Genomic DNA, 6,377 nt, shown 5'->3' with positions numbered 1-6,377 from the left:
TCCAAGATGCGGTTTTGTTCAATCTACACCTGAATTTGATCAAATATTGACATTTCTATTTTACTTTTTTCAGCTAATTCTGTGCAGAGGGGGCTTTTGTGTGCATACAGCCAACACCATTTAAAAAGTGATTCATCTCTGTCTGCAGTGAAAATATTGACACTGCAGTACTGACTGTGACAAATGACGGTCATATCTCATTTAGAGTCTGAAAATATATGGTAGAACGAGTACGTGTTTTGGTTACAATATTCGCACAGATTTGCAGAGATTCTCCTGCCATTTAAGTTTTTACTGTGAGCCATTGCATTTCATATGAAAATCGCTCTCACCTGTTTTAATGAGCAGTCACTAAATGTGGTAACACTATAAAAGTATTTACTTTGAAAGTCAGCTCATGGTCAGAACGTCCTCCAGAAATTCCTGTCAGAGCTTCGTGGGGCTGAGAAAAGTATCTCCATTTGAACAATAAGAATTTACACCAAGATGAGCAAATGAAACTCACAGAGTGTTCAGGGAGGAGGATGTTAGTTGATTAGGCTAAGTTTTAGGAATGTGTTGAGAGTAAATTCATTAAAAAAAAAAGACTGGACACTGGTCAAAACAAATTTATTTCTGCTCATTACTTCCTCCTTCTTCATATTTTTCTGAAGAAATAAGACATCTGTTTGTTTTCAGAAACCAAAGAATTCACCAGTATGATGACACAGCAATAAAGCTTAAGTTCGTGGGAGGTAAACAGGCTTAAGTGGGTAAAATTTGACTGTGGTTTTGCTGACCTAAGGTAAAATATGACATATAAATATTATCGCTTGTGATGGGGTATGGCACCAGAGGTTTCTAAGTCAACCATTTCAGCAAACAACTAAAGGGACTCCAGGCACCGTTTAGGTAAGAATTCAATTTTTGTTAAGTTAGTTTAATATATTAGTTTTTAAACTGAAGCACTGCACCACAAAACTGATAACATTTATACAGAATACACTGTCACATGTTATGAATATATCTGAACATGTTCATGCATATTTTTGAAGTGAACTAGTAATTAAATGTTTCCGTGTTTGTTTTGTTAGTTGTTATGCATAGAATTAAACTTTTAAGATTAAATTAATCAATTTATTGAGGGATAGATTCCATAAATTTCCTCTGCTTGAGCTCTTAATCAGTAGCTGATAAACAGACTAAGCTAATCATTGTGGCAGGGACAGCATTTCATCCACATTACTCAACCAGCTTTACATGTCAAGCAAATTTTCATGCTAGAGGGGAACATGGTATTAAATCCGGTGGGTTTGTTTTATGTATGATGTGCAGGTCATTCAGCTATGGCACTACAAGTCATCAAAGCCACTCAGAGCATCAGCAAAGCATCTGACTTTCGGAATGACATCCAAATGCTGCTGCAACCCTATGCTAACTGGGAAACATACCTGGTGCCAGCACCCAAATCTATTGCTATAATGGGAGAGTTGATCTTTATCTCCTCAAAGGGTGACTTTTCAGTCAACAAAAATCCGCCTGTGGGTGGCTTCAAGCACATCAAGTATCCAGATTCATTTCGTGCTTGCCTCCTGCAAGTGTGCAATGCCACTTGGCACGCATTTAGCGAAGCTCAGAAAAACATGGCCCAGATTCACCTTCACACAGGTACTGTTCCTGAGTACATCAAAACTATTGTAAAAACGCTTTTTAAAGACAAAATTGATCTACAAGACCAACTGCCAAACCAGCTCGAGAACATCGATAGTATCGCAAAGGAATGTTTAAAATTGGCCAAACTCACAGAGAACAAGTTCAAGAATGCTATTGAGTTAACCCAAGAGCTTATCGAGGCATGCATTAACGCCAAACGCGGTCACAAAATGGACCTTGAAGATATTGAACAAAGGCTGAAAGAGGCAAATCTCAGAGAGAAGGCAAGCAGAGATTATAATGACCGGGCCAAGAAGGCTTTTGAGGTTCTGGATAAACAGCTGGATGAGGCCCAATCGGCTTATGAGATGGCAATGGACTCCCTACCAAATGGATGGTCAATGGTTGGTATGAACCTGTTACAAGGCCTAACAGCATCCATGTTTGCTATTATTAACGGTATTTTCGTAACGAACACTCTATTTGCAGTTGTGAACGTTGCCCTTGTGGCCTCAAAGACCATTAAATCCATATTGCCAGTCCAAAAGACATCCACCACTAAAGAGGACCAAAACCCTGAGGATGAAAAGAGTAGAAATGACCCTTTTGCATCAAACTATATTTTTTCCAAATCAAGCTACATGGTAGAGCTGACGTCGTCTATGACACTTTTTCTGGAGGACGATCAGATAAAATGGTCTGAGGTATATGATCAAAAAAACAGGTCGGCAAGGTCTGATTTCCCGAAGAAACAGTTTGAGAACATCAAACTTTCTATTAGCAAGGAAGAAGAATGTGAGCCTAAAGCAGAAGCCTTGGAGATCTGTGACAACGGCATTCAAATTTGCACAGAGTTAGCAAAATACATCCCAGATGGGAAATGTGGAGATACGAAGACAAATGAATTGGTCCAGGGCATCTTGGATTTACACACTTCAGCACAGAAGTTTGACTCCAAGAGCAAGGCCTTCACAAACACCCCAGCATTTGTCGTGCAGCCTCCAAACTTGAGCAGAGCGGTGGTCAGCGCAGCAGACGACGGCGCTGCAAAGAAAGTAATGGATCAAGCGAGGCTTCGACTCGAACAGTACCAAGCCCATCTGGATCGAGTGAGACGACTGTATGCAAAAAGTGTGGAAAGCATGGAGAAAAACCAAAAGGAGCTGAGTGACATTGTCACTAACATGGCAAAGCTGGATGTGGAGAAGGCAGACACCATCTCCACTTTAGAACTGCTGGCCCAAGGTCTGGAAGCCCTGGGCAAAGTTGATGAGCAGTGGAAGAAAATGCTGCTCTTCTTTGATGTGGTAACCAACATCACTCAGGCGAAATTCCTCCCGTCTCTGAAAACCTTTCTGAAGACCGTCGAGGGAAAATTATCTTTCACGCCAACGTACACTTCCGAAATGTTTGTGAAAGACATGCTCTACCTACAGGCACTAAATGCTTCTGTTTATGCCAATGTGGTAAACGCAATCTCTGGGACCTACACAGAAGTCTCTGAAAAATACCTGATGGACAGAGTCAAGGACCTAAGCAGACTCATGTCCCTTGATCCCAGCGATGATCGTTTCAAGTTGGAGCGTAGCAATCTGCACAGAGCTTGTGAGCAGGCTGAGGAAGGCATCATAAGCTGTGTCAAGAAAAGCGAAGATGATCTTTACAGCAAGTCTCAGAGCAGGCTTGACTCAATCAAAGCAGAATTCCAGGCAGTGATTCCCCCACTCCCCATTAAGCAGCAGGAGAAACTGAAAGAAGTGGTGATGGCTGGGTTTAAGGAACCCACAGACGAGGACTTAGATCAGTTTTCATGATGTGGTAAAATGAGAGAGAGGTCTCAGCAAGTGTAGTGAACTAGCTTAGATTGAATGCTTCACTGAATTAACTATGCAAAATTACTGCTTTCCTGAACTGAGTTTTTTTTGTTGTTATTGCTGAAACCACTTGAATTCTAATACATTAGCACTGAATGTTATATTCAAAGGAGACTTTCAGCCTACAATGAAACCTGCAATAATTTCGCCATAATTTGCCAACCCTCAATAATTTGGAACTAAACATAAAATTTTTCTGATTCAGAAATCTTATTTTTAATGCACACTGAGCAAACATCCAATTTTAGTGTGCTGACCACCTCAATAAATAAACATGAACAAACTGTGTGTTGTACCTCTGCAGTCATTGAAGTATTCGTAAGAGTGCAAGCACAGAAACGTGGAAACACACAGCCCTTTCTCTCTCTCTCTCTCTCTCTCTCTCTTTTTTTTAACACTCACACACCTGGCTATACCTACAGGGTCAGCTGCTAAAGATTGTGATCAGTGCTGACATTTACTGCACCCGTCCATCCCCTGTTTTCCGCCAAGTGTCATTTTTTCTCGTCATTTTTTATCTGCTTTCACAACAAATAAAAACCATAGACAAATTCCTTTGCCAGGATCCACATATTACCGGGTAAACAGAGAGGAATTAAGCCTTTGACTCCTTATATATTTAGAGTTCATGTTAACCATTTCAGAAAAAGTTGCAGCCATGCACAGGGCAAGCAGTAGCAGTTAGGTGCCATCTCTACAATCCCTACTGTTTTCGGAGTGCCCCTATAATAGCAAAGCAAAACAGAACCAACCCCCCCCCAGGCAACCAGCCAGACTGAACATATTAAAAAAAGTATAATAATACTACTTCTACTAATAATAACAGAATTAAAGAGCCTCGGTCTGTTTTGGGAAAGTTTGAGAATACATAAGCCAGACTTTAGGGCACTTTGATAGACTTCTGAGAATGTTTATAGAGATATTAGAGGCCTGCAGAGTCTAGTGACAGGTCTGGACAGTTCTGCCCCAGGCACAGAGACTAGTGCTGTAAAAACCGCTGAACTAAATCACTAACAGCAATAAGATCACAAATAGAGAAGATGGGATATGCGATATGTAACATTCAAAACCTCAGCACCGTGATATGATCACACAAACATTTTACTGGTTAAAATTGGACACATAAATTTGACACGGTGATACAACAGAAAACCCAGCCTCCCTTAAAATGACTAAACTATTTGTTGAACTGCGTATTGAATCCACAACTACGTAAAAATCAATTCTGGATTCTGGTTTACAGACCTAAAATCTGTTGCGGGGTGGTAAGAGATCTCTGTGAGGGAGTTTTCCCTCAGGGTATGTGTAACTGAATAAGCGTATAATGTGAGCCTCAGCTGTGCAGTCCATCTGAATGGCCTGCAGATACTCTTTTCTCTGTAGCTTCTTATCTGGGAGTGATTCTACCTGTCACAATCTGTCAGTGACAAGGAGATGGGTAGCATCCATGACTTACAACTATGCTGTAAAAATATCTCTCTCTGACAAAAAAAAAAAAAAAAAAACCCCACACAGCTTTGTGAGTAGTGTTCCAAAGCACATTCATTTGTAGGACTGAGAAAACCTGTAGTCATTACAAATATTTTAAAGACACTTTGAACTCCTAGCTAGGTGTGGAAAATATCTTGGCGTTGCCTGGATGGAAACAGTTAACCTTAGGCGCTCAATGACCAACAGGTGAATGGGTGTGTAAAAGAGAGGCAGAGAGAGAATTGTGTATGTAAGCTATTGTCAAAATAATGAAACTCCCTTAAATTGCAAACCATTGTTAGGGAAAGGTAACGAAAGGGAAATATTTTATAAAACATAAAATGAAATAAATAAATAATTTGGACAGAAGATGTTTATATTTGTAGGCATTTAAGGACAAAAAAAAAAGCTTCTATCGTTTATCTTTGCAGAGGAACCGTGTGGGTCAGGTGTCGCTTAAGGACTTCCCTTGACTTATGGGAACGTAAAATGAACTGGTTCGCTAGGCTGATTAGGGGCGTGAAAGTAACCATTTTCATTAACCTTTGACCTAGGCTGCTTAGCCGTAGGCAAAGTAGCTCAAACATGGCGGCCCGCACGTCAGAAAAGAGGGCTTTTTTGATACGCCAAGTACCTCATTTAGAAGAACAAAGCAGCGTATAATTTACCGTTTTAAGAACGGCAGCGAAGAATGGCAGTAATCGTTTCTCGCATTTTCTGGAAAGGGCACCTGAGGCGTTCCAACTACTCCCTCTACCGTGGATCGGCACGAACTGCATCATCTTCAAAACCCCGCGAACAACGGATCAATATTCGTAGCAATATCGTTATCGGACTCCATCACTGATGATTCAAACACTTCCGTGAAATTTGATTACAAGTCATTTTATTTGTGAATAATGTGTTGAATGAACGACTTCACCTCACCTTGAAAGAGGCTTGACACTCCACAGTGACATCTAAGAAGGTTCAAGCTGAAAGTTTTTAACAAAAAGAGCCGCTCAGACTTCATAACGTTAACGACAATTTGATTTTGAATTTATTTAGATTTCCTGTTAATCTGACAATATACTTTTGAAACACAGGCATAGTTCTCCCAAACAAAATTTCAGACAAAACATATTAGAAAATGTTAACATAAATATATACAATAGAACATCTCTGGTCCTTCAGTACAGAGTAAACAGAATTAAGGGAACAGCCTTCATCAATTTATGCTTTAAAGTCCCAAGCAAAACATAACATGGCACATCTAGAGCTAAGACATTTTAATCTTAAATAATCATGTCTTCTCTTTATTGATGGTGATTACATTAAGAACAATTAACCATATAAAGTATGCATGCAGAAAAGTGTTTGTGTTCTATAATGAGATATACTATAAAAAAATAAGGGATTTTA

Source organism: Chanos chanos, chromosome 1, assembly GCF_902362185.1.
Source record: "Chanos chanos chromosome 1, fChaCha1.1, whole genome shotgun sequence".
NCBI classification, from domain to species: Eukaryota; Metazoa; Chordata; class Actinopteri; order Gonorynchiformes; family Chanidae; genus Chanos; species Chanos chanos.
This window is presented reverse-complemented; position numbering follows the sequence as displayed.